The sequence below is a fragment of the Bubalus kerabau genome, unplaced genomic scaffold (assembly GCF_029407905.1).
Source record: "Bubalus kerabau isolate K-KA32 ecotype Philippines breed swamp buffalo unplaced genomic scaffold, PCC_UOA_SB_1v2 scaffold_26, whole genome shotgun sequence".
NCBI classification, from domain to species: domain Eukaryota; kingdom Metazoa; phylum Chordata; class Mammalia; order Artiodactyla; family Bovidae; genus Bubalus; species Bubalus kerabau.
This window is the reverse complement of record NW_026577880.1, coordinates 6,789,835-6,811,033: the sequence shown is the minus strand read 5'-3', so window position 1 is coordinate 6,811,033 and position 21,199 is coordinate 6,789,835.

Here is a 21,199-nt window from a genome sequence, read left to right as displayed (position 1 = left end):
TCCAAGTAACTTTTCGCTCTTCAATACGGAACGTGGGACTTCTCTTGAGACGCTGTAGCGGGCAAGGGCCTCATCTTTCGATGACGGGAGAACCACGTGGTTTTTCTTGAGTTGCAGCGGGATTCTCGAGTTACGACGGGGAATTCAGGCTTCCTGTTCAACTGGCCCAGGGAAGTCCAGTTTTCATTCGAATTGCGAGTTAGAACTGGGGATTGCTCTCGAGACACTGCAGGGCCAAATAGACCTCATCTAGGCTTGTGTCCAGGACCTAATGTTCCTCTGCTGGGGCGACAGCGATCTCGGCATTGCATTCTCGACTCACCCGGGGAATCAGGCCTCGTCTCGAGGGGAAGCCAAGGACACCGCTCTCCTGTCAAGTCGCGACGGGTATATCTTGGAGCTCACTGTGTGGCCTAAAATGAGGCAAGCCTCCTGTGGAGTTTGGAGAGAGGACTCAGGATTGCTCTCCAGGCCATACAGCAAAAGAAGGCCCTCATCTCGTGAGGACTGGGGCGTCTCGTGGGTATTCTCGAGCTGCGGCTCCAGTGTGGTGTTGCTCACGAGGTATAATGGTGAGCTCAGGGAGCCTCTCCTGTGGCGCCAGGGAAGTCAGGTTTCTATGCGCGTGGCTAGGGGGAGCGCGTCATTGCTCTCGAGTCATGGTAGGGGAATCGCACCTCAAGACGCGTTGAAGAAGGACTCTCGAGGTCTTTTACGGGTTGGAGCAGGAAACCCTTGGTTCCCTCGACTTGTGCCGGTGATCTCAGGAAGGTCTAAGGGTGCCTCTGAGAAGTCAGGGATACTGTGCAGTTGGGAGGGGCCTCTCGGGACTCCACTGGGTTCGGTGCAATGGAAGAGGGCCTCATCTCGAGTGGAGACAGGAAACTTATGTTTCTTCTCCTGACTTACCCTGGGCCAGATCTGACTCGGATCGCAGTTTCGCTGCAGAGTTCGAACAGGAGAGTCAGGCCTCGTCTTGTGTGGAGGAATGGAACTCTGCTTGCCTCTCCAGTTGTTCACGGGGTGACAGGTCACTTCTCGAGCTGTGTGTGGTACCTGCGGGTTTCTCCGGACGATACCCGGGGGTGTCAGTGCCCCTTCGTGTTGTGCCTTCATCAAAAGGGTTATCTTCAAAGAGGTGTCCGGGCATTGGGATCTTATCAAGAGCGAACTGGGAAATCGGGGTCTTTCGGCATGTGTCACCATCCACGAGGCTATGTCTCGAATATCCTCGTGAGACCGGCCTCATCCTGAGATGTACCGGGAAAGGCGGGAACCCCTTCAAGACAAAACAGGGGAATCGACCCTCCTGTCGCGATCAGGAGGGGAGAAGGGGCCTAGATGTAGTGGTGCCGGGAACCTCGGTGTTCTCCTCGAGTCAGACCAGTGTGTCGAGGAACTTTTGAGGTCGCATCAAGGGTGCCAATACCGTTTCGCACTTCAAGACGGAACGTGGGACTTCTCTTGAGACGCTGTAGGGGGCAAGGGCCTCATCTTGCGATGACGGGGGAACCACGTGGCGTTTCTCGAGTTGTGGCGGGATTCTCGAGTTTCGACGGGGAATACAGTCTTCCTCATGTGTTGGCCCAGGGAAGTCCTATCTTCCATTCGAGTTTCAAGGGAGAGCTGGGGATTGCCCTCGAGTCACTGCAGGGCAAAATAGACCTCATCTAGGCTTGTGTCCAGGACTTCATGTTCATCCCTAGGGGCGACAGGGATCTCGGGCTTGCATACCAGACTCACCCGGGGAATCAGGCCTCGTCTCGAGGGGAAGCAAAGAACTCCGCTGTCCTTTTGAGTCGCCATGGGTATCTCTTGGAGCCCACTGTGTGCCCTAAAGGGAGTCAAGCCTCCTGTGCTGTTTGGATAGAGGACTCGGGATTCCTCTCCAGGCCATGCAGGAAAAGAAGGCCCTCATCTCGCGATGACGGCGGCGTCTTGTGGGTTTTCTAGACTGTCGCGCTAGTGCCGGGTTTCTGACGAGGTACGAGAGGGAGCTCAGGGAGCCTCTCGTGTGGCGCCAGGGAAGTCAGGTCCCCATGAGATGGCTAGGGGGAGCTCGTCATTTCTCTCGAGTCATGGTAGGGTAATCGGGCCTCAAGACGGGTTGAAGAAGGACTCTCGAGGTCTTTCTCGGGTCACTGCATAAAACCCAGGGTTCCCTTGACTTGTGCCTGCGACCTCAGGGAGCTTCTCAGAGTGCCTCTGAGAAGTCAGGGATACTGTGCAGTTTGGAGGGGCCTCTTGAGACTCCTCTGCATTTGGTGGAATGTAAGAGGGACTCATCTCGAGTTGAAGCAGGAACCTCAGTGTTCCTCTCCATTTCTGACTCAGATCGCAAGGTCCCTGCATGTTGGTACAGGAGAGTCAGGCCTCGTCTTTTCTGGAGGATGGGACTCCTCTTGCCTCTCGAGTTGTTCTCGAGGTGACAGGCCACTTGTCGAGCTGTGTATGTAACCTGCCCTTTTTTCCGGATGATGCACAGGTGTGTTAGTGCCCCTTCGTGTTGTACCTTCATACTCAAGGCTGCCTTCCAAGAGGTGTCCGAGCATCGGATTCTTATCAAGAGCGGACCGGGAAATTGGAGTCTTTCAGCAAGTGGCACCACCCACAAAGCTACGTATCGAATTTCCCCATGAGACCGGCCTCATCCTGAGTTGTGCAGGGAAGGTCGGGCCCCCTTGCAGACAAAGCAGGGGAATCGACCCACCGGTCACGATCAGGAGGGGAGAAGGGGCTTAAATGAAGTGGTGCCGGGAACCTCGGTGTTCCCCTTGAGTGAGACCGGCGTGTTGGGGGACTTTTGGGGTCGCATCAAGGGTGCCAAGTACCGTTTCGCATTTCAAGACGGAACCTGGGACATCTTTTGAAACGCTGTAGCGGGCAAGGGCCTCATCTTGCGATGACGGGAGAACCACGTGGTTTTGCTCGAGTTGCGGCGGGATTCTCGAGTTATGATCGGGAATTTAGGCTTCCTCTTGTTGGCCTTGAAATCCAATCTTCCATTCGGGTTGTGAGGGGGAGCTGGGGATTGCGCTAGAGTCACTGCAGGGCAAAAGAGACCTAATCTAGGCTTGTGTCCAGGATCTAACGTTGCTCTCCAGGGGCGACAGGGATCTCGGGTTTGCATTCCAGGCTCATCCGGGGAGTCAGTTCTCACCTCGAGGGTAAGCAAAGAATTCCGCTCTCGTCTCGAGTCGCGATGGGTATCTCTTGGAGCCCAATGTGTGTACTAAAGGGAGTCAAGCCTCCTGTGGAGTTTGGAGAGAGGACACGGGATTGGACTCCAGGCCATGCAGGAAAAGAAGGCCCTCATCTCGAGATGACGGTGGCGTCTCGTGGGTTTTCTCGAGCTGCGGCGCCAGTGTGGGGTGTCTCATGAAGTACCACGGGGATCTCAGGGAGCCTCTTGTATGGCGCCAGGAAAATCCAGTATTCCTTTCGAGTTGCAAGTTAGAACTGGGGATTGCTCTCCAGTCACTGCAGGGCAAAATAGACCTCATCTACGCTTGTGTCCAGGACCTAGTGTTCCACTACTGGGCCGACAGGGATCTCAGGGTTGCATTCTCGACTCACCCGGAGAGTCAGGCCTCGTCTTGAGGGGAAAAAAAGGACTCCACTCTCCTGTCGAGTCGTGACGGGTATCTCTTGGAGCCCACTGCGTGGCTTAAAGGGAGTGAAGCCTCCTATGGAGTTTGGAGATGACTCGGGATTGTTTTCCTGGCCATGCAGGAAAAAAGGCCCTCATCTCGCGATGACGGGGGCATCTCGTGGGTTTTCTCCAGCTGCGGCGCCAGTATCAGATTTCTCGCGAGGTACAACGGGGAGCTCAGAGAGCCTCTCGTGTGGTGCTAGGGACGTCAGGTCTCCGTGCGTGTGGTGAAGGGGAGTGCGTGATTGCGCTCGAGTCATAGTAGGCGAATCGGGCCTCAAGACGCATTGAAGAAGGACTCTTGAGGTCTTTCTCGGGTTGCGGCAGGGAACCCTGGGTTCCCTTGATTTGTGTCGGTGACCTCAGGCATCTTCTAAGGGTGCCTCTGAGAAGTCAGGGACACTGTGGATTTGGGAGGGGCCTTTCGTTTCTCAACTGGGTTTGGTGCAATCGAAGAGGGCCTCATCTCGAATGGAGGCAGGAACCTCAGGGGTCCTCTCCATATCTGACTCGGGTCGCAGGGTACCTGCAGAGTATGGACAAGAGAGTCACGCCTCGTCTTCTGTGGAGGAATGGATTTCCCCTTGCCTTTCGAGTTGTTCACGGAGTGACAGGCCACTTGTTGAGCTGAGTGTGGAACCTGCGGATTTTTCCGGACGATGCACGGGGGTGTCAGTGCCCCTTCGTGTTGTGCCTTCACCCACAGGGTTGCCTTCGAAGAGGTGTCCGGGCATCGGGTTCTTATCAAGAGAGGACCGGAAAATCGGAGTCGTTCGGCACGTGGCACCTCACACGTGGCTAGTCTCGAATTTCCTCCTGAGACCGGCCTCATCCTGAGGTGCGCCAGGAAGGCCGGGAACCCCTTCCAGACAAAGCAGGGGAATCAACTCTCCTGTCGCGATCAGGAGGGGAGAAGGTGCTCAGATGAAGTGGTGCCGGGACCCTCGGTGTTCCCCTCGAGGGAACCCAGCATGTCGGGAAACTTTTGCGGTCGCATCAAGGGTGTCAAGTACTGTTTCGCCCTTCAGGGCGGAACATGGGACTTCCCTGGAGACACCGGGAACTTCGGTGTTCCCCTGGAGTGAGACCGGTATGTTGGGGAACTTTGGGGTCGCATCAAGGGTGCCAAGTAGCATTTCGAACTTTAAGATGGAACGTGGGACTTCTCTTGAGACTCTAGGTGGCAAGGGCCTCATATTGCGATGAAGGGGGAACCACATGGTTTTTAAGACTTGAGGCTGAATTCTCGAATTACGATGGGAAATTTAGACTTCCTCTTGTGTTGACCGTGGGAAGACCAATCTTCCATTCAAATTGTGAGGGAGAGATGGAGGTTGCTCTCGATCACTGTAGGGCAAAATAGACCTCATCTAGGCTTGTGTCTAGGACATAATGTTCCACTCCAGGGGCGACAGGAATCTCGGGGTTGCATTCCAAACTCACCCGGGGAGTCAGGCCTCGTCTCCAGGGAAGCAAAGGACTCCGCTCTCCTCTCGAGTCGCACCGGGTATTTCTTGGACCCAACTGAGTGGCCTAAAGGGAGTAAATACTCCTGTGAAGTTTGGAGAGAGGACCAGGAATTGCTCTCCAGGTCAGGCAGGAAAAGAAGGCCCCCATCTCTCCTTGATGGGGGCATCTTGTGGTTTTTCTCGAACTGCGGCGCCAGTGTGGGTTTTCTCACGAGGTACGATGGGGTACTCAGGGAGCCTCTTGTATGGTACTAGGGAAGTCAGTTTTCCTGCTTGTGGCGAGGGGAGCGCGTCCTTGCTCTGGAGTCATGGTAGGGGAATCGGGCATCAAGAGACGTTGAAAAAGGACTCTCCAAGTCTTTCTCGGGTTACTTCAGAAAACTCTGGGTTCCCTCGACTTGTGCCAGTGACCTCAGGTAGCTTCTCAGGGAGCCTCTGAGAATTCAGGGATACTGTGGTGTTGGGAGGGGCCTCTCGGGACACCACTGAGTTTGGTTCAATGGAAGAGGGCCTCTTCTCTAGTTGAGGCAGGAACCTCAGGGTTCCTCTCCATTTCTGACTCCAATTGCAGGGTCCCTGAAGAGTTGGGACAGGAGAGTAAGGCCTCGTCTTGTGTGAAGGAATGCAACTTCACTTGCCTCTCGAGTTGTTCACGAGGTGACAGTCCACATTTGGAGCTGTGAGTGGAATCTGCAGGTTTTTCCAGACGATGCATGGGGATGTCAGTGTCCCTTCGTGTTGTGTCTTCATCCACAGGGTTGCCTTCGAAGAGATGTCCGGGCGTCAGGTTCTTATCTAGAGTGGACCGGGAATTCGGGATCTTTCAGCATATGGCACCAACCATGAGGCTACTTTTCGAATTTCCTCATGAGACCGGCCTCATCCGGAGGTTCGCGGGGAACGTCGGGAACCCCTTGCAGACAAAACATGGGAATCGACCCTTCTGTCGCGATCAGGAGGGGTGAAGGGGCTCACAGGAAGTGGTGCCGTGAACTTTGGTGTTTCCCTCGAGTGAGACCGGTATGTCAGGGAACTTTGGGGGTCGCATCCAGGGTGCCAAGTACCGTTTTGTACTTCAGGATGGAACGTGGGTCTTCCCTTGATACGCTGTAGCGGCCAAGGGCCTCATCTTGCGATGACGGGGGAGCCACGTGGTTTTTCTCGAGTTGCGGCGGGATTCTCGAGTTACGACGGGGATTTCAGGCTTCCTCTTGTGTTGGGCCAGGGAAGTCCAATCATCCATTCGAGTTGCGAGGGAGAGCTGGGGGTTGCGCTCGAGTCACTGCAGGGCAAAGGAGACCTCATCTAGGCTTGTGTCCAGGACCTAATGTTCCTCTCCAAGGGCCACAGGGATCTCAGGTTTGCATTCCAGACTCACCCAGGGAGTCAGGCCTCATGTCAAAGGGAAGCAAAGGACTCTGCTCTCCTTTCGAGTCGCGACGGGCACCTCTTGGAGCCCACTTTGTGGCCTAAAGGGAGTCAAGCCTCCTGTGAAGTTTGGAGAGAGGACTTGGGACTGCTCTCCACGCCATGCAGGAAAAGATGGCCCTCATCTCGCGATGACGGAGGGATCTTGTGGGTTTTCTCGAGCTGCGGCGCCAGTGTGGGGTTTCACACGAGGTACGACGGGGAGCTCAGGGAGCCTCTCGTGTGGCGCCAGGGAAGTCAGGTCTCCATGTGCGTGGCGAGGGGGAGCGCATTATTGCTCTCGAGCTATGGTAGGGGAATCTGACCTCAAGACACATTGAAGAAGGACTCTCGAGGTCTTTCTTCGGTTGTGGCAGGAAACCCTTATTTCCCTCGACTTTTGCCGGTGGCCTCAAGGAGCTTCTCAGAATGCCTATGAGAAGTCAGGGATACTGTGGAGATGGGAGGGGCCTCTCGGGACTCCACTGGGTTTGTTTTAATGGAAGAGGGCCTCATCTCGTGTTGAGGCAGGAACCTCAGGTTTCCTCTCCATTTCTGACTCAGATCGAAGCGTGCCTGCAGAGTTGGGATTGGATACTCAGGCCTCGTCTTGTCTGAGGAAGGGAACTCCGCTTTCCTCTCTCATTGTTTAAGGGGTGACAGGCCAGTTGTGGAGCTGTATGTGGATCCTGCGGGGTTTTCCGGACGATGAACAGGGTTGCCACTGCCCCCTCGTGTAGTGCCTTCATCCACAGGGTTGCCTTAGAAGAGGTGTCCGGGCATCGGGTTCTTATCAAGAGCAAGACCGAGAAATCGGGGTCTTTTGGCACGTGGCACCAACACGAGGCTACGTCTCGAATTTCTTCGTGAGACTGGCCTCATCCTGAGGTGCGCCATGAAGGTCGGGAACCCCTTCTAGACAAAGCAGGGGGATCGACCTTCCTGCCGTGATCAGGAGCGGAGAAGGGGCTCAAATGAAGTGGTGCCAGGAACTTCGGTGTTCCCTTGGAGTGAGACTGGTATATTGGGGAACTTTTGGGGTCGCATCAAGGGTGCCAAGTAGCATTTCGAACTTTATGACGAAACATGGGACTTCTCTTGAGACTCTGTAGCGGGCAAAGGCCTCATATTGCGATGAATGGGGAACCACGTGGTTTTTAAGAGTTGTGGTGGAATTCTCGAGTTACAACGGGAAATTCAGACTTCCTCTTGTGTTGGCCCAATGAAGACCAATCTTCCATTCGAATTGCGAGGGAGAGATGGGTGTTGCTCTCGAGTCACTGTAGGGCAAAATAGACCTCATCTAGGCTTTTGTCCAGGACATAATGTTCCTCTCCAGGGGCAACAGGGATCTCGGGGTTGCATTCCAGACTCACCCGAGGTAAGGCCTCGTCTCGAGGGGAAACAAAGTACTCTGCTCTCCTCTCAAGTCGCGACAGGTATCTCTTGGAGCCCATTGAGTGGCCTAAAGGGAGTAAAGCCTCCTGTGAAGTTTGGAGAAAAGACCAGGGATTGCTCTCCAGGTCAGGCAGGAAAAGAAGTCCCCAATCTCGCGATGACGGTGGGTTTTCCCGAGCTGCGGCGCCAGTGTGGGGTTTCTCACGAGGTATGACGGGGAGCTCAGGGAGCCTCTCATGTGGCGCCAGGGAAGTCAGGTGTCCATGCGCATGGCGAGGGGGAGCGTGTCATTGCTCTCGAGTCATGGTAGGGGAATCCGTGCTCAAGACGCGTTGAAGACGGACTCTTGAGGTCTTTCTCGGGTTGCGGCAGGATACCCTGTGTTCCCTCGACTTGTGCCGGTGACCTCAGGGAGTTGCTCAGGGTGCCTCTGAGAAGACACCGATACTGTGGAGTTGGGAGGGGCCTCTCGGGACTCCACTGGGTGTGGTATAATACAAGAGGGCCTCATCTCGTGTTGAGGAAGGAACCTCAGGGTTCCTCTCCATTTCAGACTCCGATCTCAGGATTCCTGCAGAGTTGGGACAGGAGAGTCAGGCCTCGTATTCTGTGGAGAAATGAAACTTAGCTTGCCTCTCGAGTTGTTCACGAGGTAACAGGTCACTTGTCGAGCTGTATGTGGAACCTGCAGAATTTTCCAAAAGATGCATGGGTGTTCAGGGTCCCTCCTTGTTGTGCCTTCATCCTACGGGATGCATTCCAAGACGTGTACGGGCATCGGGTTCTTATTAATAGCTGACCAGGAAATGGGGTCTTTCCGCATGTGGCACCACCCACGAGGCTACATCTCCAATTTCCTCGTGAGACAGGCCTCATCCTGATGTGCGCTGGGAAGATCGGTAACCCCTTCCACACAAAGCAGGAGAAAAGACACTCCTGTTGCAATCAGGAGGGGAGAAGGGGCTCAAATGATGTGGTGCGGGGAACATGGGTGTTACCCTCGAGTGAGGCCTGTATGTTGGGGAACTTTGGGGGTGCCATCATGGGTGCCAAGTACCGTTTTGCACTTCAGTAGGAACGTGGGACTTCTTTTGAGACGCTGTGGCGGGCAAGGGCCTCATGCTGCGAAGACGATGGAACCACGTGGTTTTTTTCGAGTTGCGGCGGGATTCTCGAGTTACGACGGGGATTTCAGGCTTCCTCTTGTGTTAGCCCTGGGAAGCCCAAACTTCCCTTCGAGTTGCGAGGGAAAGCTGGATGTTGTGCTCGAATCACTGCAAGGCCAAAGAGACCTCACCTAGGCGTGTGTCCAGGACCTAATAGTCCTCTCAAGGGAAGACAAGGATCCCGGGATTGCACTCCACACTCCCCCGGGGAGTCAGGCCTCGCCTCGAGGGGAAGCAAAGGATTGCGCTCTCCTCTCGAGCCGCGACGCGGATCTCTTGGAGCCCACTGAATCGCCTCAAGGGAATCCATCCTACTCTTCATTTTGGAGAGAGGACTCGGGATTGCTCTCCAGGCCAGGCAGGAAAAGAAGGCCCTCAGCTAGCGAGGACGGGGGCGTCTCAGGGGTTTCCTCGAGCTGCGGCGCCCGTGGGGGTTTTCTCCCGAGGAACGACGAGGATCTCAGGGAGCCTCTCGTGCGGCGCCAGGGAAATCAGGTCTCCATGCGCGAGGCGAGGGGGAGCACATCATTGCTCTCTAGTCCAGAGAGGGGACAAGGGCCTCAAGACACTTTGAAGAAGGACTATCGAGGTCTTTCTCGAGTGGCGGAGGGAAATCCTCATTTCCCTCGACTTCTGCCGGGGACCTGAGGGAACTTCGCAGGGTGCCTCTGAGAGGCGAGGGATCCTGTGGAGGTGGCGGGGCGCCTCGGGACTCCGCTGGGTCTTGCGCAAGGAAAGAGGGCCTCACCTCGAAGGGAGGCAGGAAGCTCAGGCTTCCTCTCCGTTTCGGACTCCGACCGCAGGGTCCCTGCAGAGTTGGGACAGGAGAGTCAGGCCTTGTCTTGTCTGAGGAAGGGAACACCGCTGGCCTCTCGAGTTGTTCAAGGGGTCTCAGGCCCCTCGTCGAGCTGTGTTTGGTACCCGCGGGTCTTTGCGGACGATGCACGGGGGTGGCAGTGCCCCTTCATGTTGTGCCTTCACCCACAGGGTTGCCTTCGAAGAGGGGTCCGGGCCTCGGGTCCTTCTCAAGGGCGGACCGGGGAATCGGGGGTGTTCGGCATGTGGCCCCACCCACGTGGCTCGTCTTCAATTTCCTCGTGAGACCGGCCTCATCCTGAGGTGCGCCGGGAAGGCCGGGAACCCCTTCCAGACCACGCAGGGGAATCGCCTCTCCTGTCGCGATCAGGAGGGGAGAAGGGGCTCAGAGAAAGCGGTGCCGGGACCCTTGGTGTTCCCCTCGGGGGAACCCGGCCTGTCGGGGTCTCTTGGGGGTCGCAGGAAGGCTGTCAGGGACCGTTTCACCCTTCAGGGCGGAACAGGGGACTTCCCTTGAGACGCCGTCGCGGGCAAGGGCCTCATCTTGCCAAGAGGTGGGAACCACGTGGTTTTTCTCGAGTTGTGGCGGGATTCTCGAGTTACGACGGGGATCTCAGCCTTCCCCTTGGGTTGGCCCTGGGAAGCCCAATCTTCCCCTCGGGTTGCGAGGGAAAGCTGGGGGTTGCGCTCGAGTCACTGCAGGGCCGAAGAGACCTCACCTAGGCGTGTGTCCGGGACCTAATATTCCTCTCCAGTGAAGGCACGGATCTCGGGGTTGCATTCCAGGCTCCCCCGGGGAGTCAGGCCTCGTCTCGAGGGGAAGCCAAGGACTCCGCTCTCCTCTCGAGTCGCGACGCGGTTCTCTTGGAGCCCCCTCAGCGGCCTCAAGGGAGTCCAGCCTCCTCTTCCATTTGGAGAGAGGACCCGGGATTGCTCTCCAGGCCATGCAGGAAAAGAAGGCCCTCAGCTCGGGAGGTCGGCGGCGTCTCAGGGGTTTCCTCGAGCTGCGGCGCCCGTGGGGATTTTCTCCCGAGGCACGACGAGGATCTCAGGGAGCCTCTCGTGCAGCGCCAGGGAAGTCAGGTCTCCATGCGCGTGGCGAGGGGGAGCGCGTCTTGGCTCTCGAGTCACGGGAGGGGACTAGGGCCTCGAGACGTGTTGAAGAAGGACTCTCGAGGTCTTTCTCGGGGAGCGGCGGGGAACCCTCATGTCCCTCACCTTCTGCCGGGGACCTTAGGGAACTTCCCAGGGTGCCTCTGAGAGGCGAGGGATGCTGTGGAGGTGGCGGGGCCCCTCGGGACTCCGCTGGGTCTGGCGCATCGGAAGAGGGCCTCACCTCGAGGGGAGGCAGGAACCTCAGGCTTCCTCTCCGTTTCGGACTCCGACCGCAGGGTCCCTGCAGAGTTGGGACAGGAGAGTCAGGCCTCGTCTTGTCTGAGGAAGGGAACCCCGCTGGCCTCTCGAGTTGCTCAGGGGGTCTCAGGCCCCTCGTCGAGCTGTGTGTGGAACCCGCGGGTCTTTGCGGACGATGCACGGGGGTGGCTGTGCCCCTTCGTGTTGTGCCTTCACCCACAGGGTTGCCTTCGAAGAGGGGTCCGGGCCTCGGGTCCTTCTCAAGAGCGGACCGGGGAATCGGGGGCGTTCGGCATGTGGCCCCACCCACGTGGCTCGTCTCCAATTTCCTCGTGAGACCGGCCTCATCCTGAGGTGCGCCGGGAAGGCCGGGAACCCCTTCCAGACCACGCAGGGGAATCGCCTCTCCTGTCGGATTAGGAGGGGAGAAGGGGCTCAGAGGAAGCGGTGCCGGGACCCTCGGTGTTCCCCTCGAGGGAACCCGGCGTGTCGGGGGACTTTTGGGGGTCGCAGGAAGGCTGTCAGGGACCGTTTCGCCCTTCAGGGCGGAACAGGGGACTTCCCTTGAGTCGCCGTGGCGGGCAAGGGCCTCATCTTGCCAAGAGGTGGGAACCACGTGGTTTTTCTCGAGTTGCAGCGGTATTCTCGAGTTACGACGGGGACCTCAGCCTTCCCCTTGGGTTGGCCCTGGGAAGCCCAATCTTCCCCTCGGGTTGCGAGGGAAAGCTGGGGGTTGCGCTCGAGTCACTGCAGGGCCGAAGAGACCTCACCTTGGCTTGTGTCCGGGACCTAATATTCCTCTCCAGGGAAGGCAGGGATCTCGGGGTTGCATTCCAGGCTCCCACGGGGAGTCAGGCCTCGTCTCGAGGGGAAGCCAAGGACTCCGCTCTCCTCTCGAGTCGCGACGCGGGGCTCTTGGAGCCCCCTGAGCGGCCTCAAGGGAGTCCAGCCTCCTCTTCCGTTTGGAGAGAGGACCCGGGATTGCTCTCCAGGCCATGCAGGAAAAGAAGGCCCTCAGCTCGCGAGGACGGGGGCGTCTCAGGGGTTTCCTCAAGCTGCGGCGCCCGTGGGGGTTTTCTCCCGAGGCACGACGAGGATCTCAGGGAGCCTCTCGTGCAGCGCCAGGGAAGTCAGGTCTCCATGCGCGTGGCGAGGGGGAGCGCGTCCTGGCTCTCGAGTCACGGGAGGGGACTAGGGCCTCAAGACGCATTGAAGAAGGACTCTCGAGGTCTTTCTCGGGGGGGCGGCGGGAAACCCTCGTGTCCCTAGCCTTCTGCCGGGGACCTTAGGGAACTTCCCAGGGTGCCTCTGAGAGGCGAGGGATCCTGTGGAGGTGGCGGGGCCCCTCGGGACGCCGCTGGGTCTGGCGCAACGGAAGAGGGCCTCACCTCGAGGGGAGGCAGGAACCTCAGGCTTCCTCTCCGTTTCGGACTCCGACCGCAGGGTCCCTGCAGCGTTGGGACAGGAGAGTCAGGCCTGGTCTTGTCTGAGGAAGGGAACCCCGCTGGCCTCTCGAGTTGCTCGGGGGGTCTCAGGCCCCTCGTCGAGCTGTGTGTGGAACCCGCGGGTCTTTGCGGAAGATGCACGGGGGTGGCAGTGCCCCTTCGTGTTGTGCCTTCACCCACAGGGTTGCCTTCGAAGAGGGGTCCGGGCCTCGGGTCCTTCTCAAGGGCGGACCGGGGAATCGGGGGCGTTCGGCATGTGGCCCCACCCACGTGGCTCGTCTCGAATTTCCTCGTGAGACCGGCCTCATCCTGAGGTGCGCCGGGAAGGCCGGGAACCCCTTCCAGACCACGCAGGGGAATCGCATCTCCTGTCGCGGTCAGGAGGGGAGAAGGGGCGCAGAGGAAGCGGTGCCGGGACCCTCGGTGTTCCCCTCAAGGGAACCCGGCGTGTCGGGGGAATTTTGGGGGTCGCAGGAAGGCTGTCAGGGACCGTTTCGCCCTTCAGGGCGGAACAGGGGACTTCCCTTGAGACGCCGTGGCGGGCAAGGGCCTCATCTTGCCAAGAGGTGGGAACCACGTGGTTTTTCTCGAGTTGCGGCGGGATTCTCGAGTTACGACGGGGATCTCAGCCTTCCCCTTGGGTTGGCCCTGGGAAGCCCAATCTACCCCTCGGGGTGCGAGGGAAAGCTGGGGGTTGCGCTCGAGTCACTGCAGGGCCGAAGAGACCTCACCTAGGCGTGTGTCCGGGACCTCATATTCCTCTCCAGGGAAGGCAGGGATCTCGGGCTTGCATTCCAGGCTCCCCCGGGGAGTCAGGCCTCGTCTCCAGGGCAAGCCAAGGACTCCGCTCTCCTCTCGAGTCGCGACGCGGGTCTCTTGGAGCCCCCTGAGCGGCCTCAAGGGAGTCCAGCCTCCTCTTCCGTTTGGAGAGAGGACCCGGGATTGCTCTCCAGGCCATGCAGGAAAAGAAGGCCCTCAGCTCGCGAGGACGGGGGCGTCTCAGGGGTTTCCTCGAGCTGCGGCGCCCGTGGGGGTTTTCTCCCGAGGCACGACGAGGATCTCAGGGAGCCTCTCGTGCGGCGCCAGGGAAGTCAGGTCTCCATGCGCGTGGCGAGGGGGAGCGCGTCCTGGCTCTCGAGTCACGGGAGGGGACTAGGGCCTCGAGACGCGTTGAAGGACTCTCGAGGTCTTTCTCGAGGGGGCGGCGGGAAACCCTCGTGTCCCTCGCCTTCTGCCGGGGACCTTAGGGAACTTGCCAGGGTGCCTCTGAGAGGCGAGGGATCCTGTGGAGGTGGCGGGGCCCCTCGGGACTCCGCGGGGTCTGGCGCAACGGAAGAGGGCCTCACCTCGTAGGGAGGCAGGAACCTCAGGCTTCCTCTCCGTTTCGGACTCCGACCGCAGGGTCCCTGCAGAGTTGGGACAGGAGAGTCAGGCCTCGTCTTGTCTGAGGAAGGGAACCCCGCTGGCCTCTCGAGTTGCTCAGGGGGTCTCAGGCCCCTCGTCGAGCTGTGTGTGGAACCCGCGGGTCTTTGCGGACGATGCACGGGGGTGGCAGTGCCCCTTCGTGTTGTTCCTTCACCCACAGGGTTGCCTTCAAAGAGGGATCCGGGCCTCGGGTCCTTCTCAAGGGCGGACCGGGGAATCGGGGGCGTTCGGCATGTGGCCCCACCCACGTGGCTCGTCTCGAATTTCCTCGTGAGACCGGCCTCATCCTGAGGTGCGCCGGGAAGGCCGGGAACCCCTTCCAGACCACGCAGGGGAATCGCCTCTCCTGTCGCGGTCAGGAGGGGAGAAGGGGCTCAGAGGAAGCGGTGCCGGGAACCTCGGTGTTCCCCTCGAGGGAACCCGGCGTGTCGGGGGACTTTTGGGGTTCGCAGGAAGGCTGTCAGGGACCGTTTCGCCCTTCAGGGTGGTACAGGGGACTTCCCTTGAGACGCCGTGGCGGGCAAGGGCCTCATCTTGCCAAGAGGTGGGAACCACGTGGTTTTTCTCGAGTTGCGGCGGGATTCTCGAGTTCCGACGGGGATCTCAGCCTTCCCCTTGGGTTGGCCCTGGGAAGCCCAATCTTCCCCTCGGGTTGCGAGGGAAAGCTGGGGGTTGCGCTCGAGTCACTGCAGGGCCGAAGAGACCTCACCTAGGCGTGTGTCCGGGACCTAATATTCCTCTCCAGGGAAGGCAGAGATCTCGGGGTTGCATTCCAGGCTCCCCCGGGGAGTCAGGCCTCGTCTCGAGGGCAAGCCAAGGACTCCGCTCTCCTCTCGAGTCGCGACGCGGGTCTCTTGGAGCCCCCTGAGCGGCCTCAAGGGAGTCCAGCCTCCTCTTCCGTTTGGAGAGAGGACCCGGGATTGCTCTCCAGGCCATGCAGGAAAAGAAGGCCCTCAGCTCGCGAGGACGGGGGCGTCTCAGGGGTTTCCTCGAGCTGCGGCGCCCGTGGGGGTTTTCTCCCGAGGCACGACGAGGATCTCAGGGAGCCTCTCGTGCGGCGCCAGGGAAGTCAGGTCTCCATGCGCGAGGCGAGGGGGAGCGCGTCCTGGCTCTCGAGTCACGGGAGGGGACTAGGGCCTCGAGACACGTTGAAGAAGGACTTTCGAGGTCTTTCTCGGGGGGGCGGAGGGAAAACCTCGTGTCCCTCGCCTTCTGCCGGGGACCTTAGGGAACTTCCCAGGGTGCCTCTGAGAGGCGAGGGATCCTGTGGAGGTGGCGGGGCCCCTCGGGACTCCGCTGGGTCTGGCGCAACGGAAGAGGGCCTCATCTCGAGGGGAGGCAGGAACCTCAGGCTTCCTCTCCGTTTCGGACTGCGACCGCAGGGTCCCTGCAGAGTTGGGACAGGAGAGTCAGGCCTGGTCTTGTGTGAGGAAGAGAACCCCGCTGGCCTCTCGAGTTGCTCAGGGGGTCTCAGGCCCCCCGTCGAGCTGTGTGTGGAACCCGCGGGTCTTTGCGGACGATGCACGGGGGTGGCAGTGCCCCTTCGTGTTGTGCCTTCCCCCACAGGGTTGCCTTCGAAGAGGGGTCCGGGCCTCGGGTGCTTCTCAAGAGCGGACCGGGGAATCGGGGGCGTTCGGCATGTGGCCCCACCCACGTGGCTCGTCTCGAATTTCCTCGTGAGACCGGCCTCATCCTGAGGGGAGCCGGGAAGGCCGGGTACCCCTTCCAGACCACGCAGGGGAATCGCCTCTCCTGTCGCGATCAGGAGGGTAGAAGGGGCTCAGAGGAAGAGGTGCCGGGACCCTCGGTTTTCCCCTCGGGGTCCCCGGCGTGTCGGAGGACTTTTGGGGGTCGCAGGAAGGCTGTCAAAGACCGTTTCGCCCTTCAGGGCGGAATAGGGGACTTCCCTTGAGACGCCGTCGCGGGCAAGGGCCTCATCTTGCCAAGAGGTGGGAACCACGTGGTTTTTCTCGAGTTGCGGCGGCATTCTCGAGTTACGACGTGGATCTCAGCCTTCCCCTTGGGTTGGCCCTGGGAAGCCCAATCTTCCCCTCGGGTTGCGAGGGAAAGCTGGGGGTTGCGCTCGAGTCACTGCAGGGCCGAAGAGACCTCACCTAGGCGTGTGTCCGGGACCTAATATTCCTCTCCGGGGAAGGCAGGGATCTCGGGGTTGCATTCCAGGCTCCCCCGGGGAGTCAGGCCTCGTCTCGAGGGCAAGCCAAGGACTCCGCTCTCCTCTCGAGTCGCGACGCGGGTCTCTTGGAGCCCCCTGAGCGGCCTCAAGGGAGTCCAGCCTCCTCTTCCGTTTGGAGAGAGGACCCGGGATTGCTCTCCAGGCCATGCAGGAAAAGAAGGCCCTCAGCTCGCGAGGACGGGGGCGTCTCAGGGGTTTCCTCGAGCTGCGGCGCCCGTGGGGGTTTTCTCCCGAGGCACGACGAGGATCTCAGGGAGCCTCTCGTGCGGCGCCAGGGAAGTCAGGTCTCCATGCGCGAGGCGAGGGGGAGCGCGTCCTGGCTCTCGAGTCACGGGAGGGGACTAGGGCCTCGAGACACGTTTAAGAAGGACTCTCGAGGTCTTTCTCGGGGGGGGGGGGGCGGCGGGAAACCCTCGTGTCCCTCGCCTTCTGCCGGGGACCTTAGGGAACTTCCCAGGGTGCCTCTGAGAGGCGAGGGATCCTGTGGAGGTGGCGGGGCCCCTCGGGACTCCGCTGGGTCTGGCGCAACGGAAGAGGGCCTCACCTCGAGGGGAGGCAGGAACCTCAGGCTTCCTCTCCGTTTCGGACTCCGACCGCAGGGTCCCTGCAGAGTTGGGACAGGAGAGTCAGGCCTCGTCTTGTCTGAGGAAGGGAACCCCGCTGGCCTCTCGAGTTGCTCAGGGGGTCTCAGGCCCCTCGTCGAGCTGTGTGTGGAACCCGCGGGTCTTTGCGGACGATGCACGGGGGTGGCAGTGCCCCTTCGTGTTGTGCCTTCCCCCACAGGGTTGCCTTCGAAGAGGGTTCCGGGCCTCGGGTCCTTCTCAAGGGCGGACCGGGGAATCGGGGGCGTTCGGCATGTGGCCCCACCCACGTGGCTCGTCTCGAATTTCCTCGTGAGACCGGCCTCATCCTGAGGTGCGCCGGGAAGGCCGGGAACCCCTTCCAGACCACGCAGGGGAATCGCCTCTCCTGTCGCGATCAGGAGGGGAGAAGGGGCTCAGAGGAAGCGGTGCCGGGACCCTCGGTGTTCCCCTCGAGGGAACCCGGCGTGTCGGGGGACTTTTGGGGGTCGCAGGAAGGCTGTCAGGGACCGTTTCGCCCTTCAGGGCGGAACAGGGGACTTCCCTTGAGACGCCGTGGCGGGCAAGGGCCTCCTCTTGCCAAGAGGTGGGAACCACGTGGTTTTTCTCGAGTTGCGGCGGGATTCTCGAGTTACGACGGGGATCTCAGCCTTCCCCTTGGGTTGGCCCTGGGAAGCCCAATCTTCCCCTCGGGTTTCGAGGGAAAGCTGGGGGTTGCGCTCGAGTCACCGCAGGGCCGAAGAGACCTCACCTAGGCGTGTGTCCGGGACCTAATATTCCTCTCCAGGGAAGGCAGGGATCTCGGGGTTGCATTCCAGGCTCCCCCTGGGAGTCAGGCCTCATTTCGAGGGGAAGCCAACGACTCCGCTCTCCTCTCGAGTCGCGACGCGGGTCTCTTGGAGCCCCCTGAGCGGCCTCAAGGGAGTCCAGCCTCCTCTTCCGTTTGGAGAGAGGACCCGGGATTGCTCTCCAGGCCATGCAGGAAACGAAGGCCCTCAGCTCGCGAGGACGGGGGCGTCTCAGGGGTTTCCTCGAGCTGCGGCGCCCGTGGGGGTTTTCTCCCGAGGCACGACGAGGATCTCAGGGAGCCTCTCGTGCGGCGCCAGGGAAGTCAGGTCTCCATGCGCGTGGCGAGGGGGAGCGCGTCCTGGCTCTCGAGTCACGGGAGGGGAATAGGGCCTCGAGACGCGTTGAAGAAGGACTCCCGAGGTCTTTCTCGGGGGGCGGCGGGAAACCCTCGTGTCCCTCGCCTTCTGCCGGGGACCTTAGGGAACTTGCCAGGGTGCCTCTGAGAGGCGAGGGATCCTGTGGAGGTGGCGGGGCCCCTCGGGACTCCGCTGGGTCTGGCGCAACGGAAGAGGGCCTCACCTCGAGGGGAGGCAGGAACCTCCGGCTTCCTCTCCGTTTCGGTCTCCGAACGCAGGGTCCCTGCAGAGTTGGGACAGGAGAGTCAGGCCTCGTCTTGTCTGAGGAAGGGAACCCCGCTGGCCTCTCGAGTTGCTCAGGGGGTCTCAGGCCCCTCGTCGAGCTGTGTGTGGAACCCGCGGGTCTTTGCGGACGATGCACGGGGTTGGCAGTGCCCCTTCGTGTTGTGCCTTCCCCCACAGGGTTGCCTTCGAAGAGGGGTCCGGGCCTCGGGTCCTTCTCAAGGACGGACCGGGGAATCGGGGGCGTTCGGCATGTGGCCCCACCCACGTGGCTCGTCTCGAATTTCCTCGTGAGACCGGCCTCATCCTGAGGTGCGCCGGGAAGGCCGGGAACCCCTTCCAGACCACGCAGGGGAATCGCCTCTCCTGTCGCGATCAGGAGGGGAGAAGGGGCTCAGAGGAAGCGGTGCCGGGACACTCGGTGTTCCCCTCGAGGGAACCCGGCGTGTCGGGGGACTTTTGGGGGTCGCAGGAAGGCTGTCAGGGACCGTTTCGCCCTTCAGGGCGGAACAGGGGACTTCCCTTGAGACGCCGTGGCGGGCAAGGGCCTCATCTTGCCAAGAGGTGGGAACCACGTGGTTTTTCTCGAGTTGTGGCGGGATTCTCGAGTTACGACGGGGATCTCAGCCTTCCCCTTGGGTTGGCCCTGGGAAGCCCAATCTTCCCCTCGGGTTGCGAGGGAAAGCTGGGGGTTGCGCTCGAGTCACCGCAGGGCCGAAGAGACCTCACCTAGGCGTGTGTCCGGGACCTAATATTCCTCTCCAGGGAAGGCAGGGATCTCGGGGTTGCATTCCAGGCTCCCCCGGGGAGTCAGGCCTCGTCTCGAGGGGAAGCCAAGGACTCCGCTCTCCTCTCGAGTCGCGACGCGGGTCTCTTGGAGCCCCCTGAGCGGCCTCAAGGGAGTCCAGCCTCCTCTTCCGTTTGGAGAGAGGACCCGGGATTGCTCTCCAGGCCATGCAGGAAAAGAAGGCCCTCAGCTCGCGAGGATGGGGGCGTCTCAGGGGTTTCCTCGAGCTGCGGCGCCCGTGGGGGTTTTCTCCCGAGGCACGACGAGGATCTCAGGGAGCCTCTCGTGCGGCGGCAGGGAAGTCAGGTCTCCATGCACGCGGCGAGGGGGAGCGCGTCCTGGCTCTCGAGTCACGGGAGGGGACTAGGGCCTCGAGACGCGTTGAAGAAGGACTCTCGAGGTCTTTCTCGGGGGGCGGCGGGAAACCCTCGTGTCCCTCGCCTTCTGCCGGGGACCTTAGGGAACTTGCCAGGGTGCCTCTGAGAGGCGAGGGATCCTGTGGAGGTGGCGGGGCCCCTCGGGACTCCGCTGGGTCTGGCGCAACGGAAGAGGGCCTCACCTCGAGGGGAGGCAGGAACCTCAGGCTTCCTCTCCGTTTCGGACTCCGACCGCAGGGTCCCTGCAGAGTTGGGACAGGAGAGTCAGGCCTCGTCTTGTCTGAGGAAGGGAACCCCGCTGGCCTCTCGAGTTGCTCAGGGGGTCTCAGGCCCCTCGTCGAGCTGTGTGTGGAACCCGCGGGTCTTTGCGGACGATGCACGGGGGTGGCACTGCCCCTTCGTGTTGTGCCTTCCCCCACAGGGTTGCCTTCGAAGAGGGTTCCGGGCCTCGGGTCCTTCTCAAGGGCGGACCGGGGAATCGGGGCCGTTCGGCATGTGGCCCCACCCACGTGGCTCGTCTCGAATTTCCTCGTGAGACCGGCCTCATCCTGAGGTGCGCCGGGAAGGCCGGGAACCCCTTCCAGACCACGCAGGGGAATCGCCTCTCCTGTCGCGATCAGGAGGGGAGAAGGGGCTCAGAGGAAGCGGTGCCGGGACCCTCGGTGTTCCCCTCGAGGGAACCCGGCGTGTCGGGGGACTTTTGGGGGTCGCAGGAAGGCTGTCAGGGACCGTTTCGCCCTTCAGGGCGGAACAGGGGACTTCCCTTGAGACGCCGTGGCGGGCAAGGGCCTCCTCTTGCCAAGAGGTGGGAACCACGTGGTTTTTCTCGAGTTGCGGCGGGATTCTCGAGTTACGACGGGGATCTCAGCCTTCCCCTTGGGTTGGCCCTGGGAAGCCCAATCTTCCCCTCGGGTTTCGAGGGAAAGCTGGGGGTTGCGCTCGAGTCACCGCAGGGCCGAAGAGACCTCACCTAGGCGTGTGTCCGGGACCTAATATTCCTCTCCAGGGAAGGCAGGGATCTCGGGGTTGCATTCCAGGCTCCCCCGGGGAGTCAGGCCTCATTTCGAGGGGAAGCCAACGACTCCGCTCTCCTCTCGAGTCGCGACGCAGGTCTCTTGGAGCCCCCTGAGCGGCCTCAAGGGAGTCCAGCCTCCTCTTCCGTTTGGAGAGAGGACCCGGGATTGCTCTCCAGGCCATGCAGGAAACGAAGGCCCTCAGCTCGCGAGGACGGGGGCGTCTCAGGGGTTTCCTCGAGCTGCGGCGCCCGTGGGGGTTTTCTCCCGAGGCACGACGAGGATCTCAGGGAGCCTCTCGTGCGGCGCCAGGGAAGTCAGGTCTCCATGCGCGTGGCGAGGGGGAGCGCGTCCTGGCTCTCGAGTCACGGGAGGGGAATAGGGCCTCGAGACGCGTTGAAGAAGGACTCTCGAGGTCTTTCTCGGGGGGCGGCGGGAAACCCTCGTGTCCCTCGCCTTCTGCCGGGGACCTTAGGGAACTTGCCAGGGTGCCTCTGAGAGGCGAGGGATCCTGTGGAGGTGGCGGGGCCCCTCGGGACTCCGCTGGGTCTGGCGCAACGGAAGAGGGCCTCACCTCGAGGGGAGGCAGGAACCTCCGGCTTCCTCTCCGTTTCGGACTCCGACCGCAGGGTCCCTGCAGAGTTGGGACAGGAGAGTCAGGCCTCGTCTTGTCTGAGGAAGGGAACCCC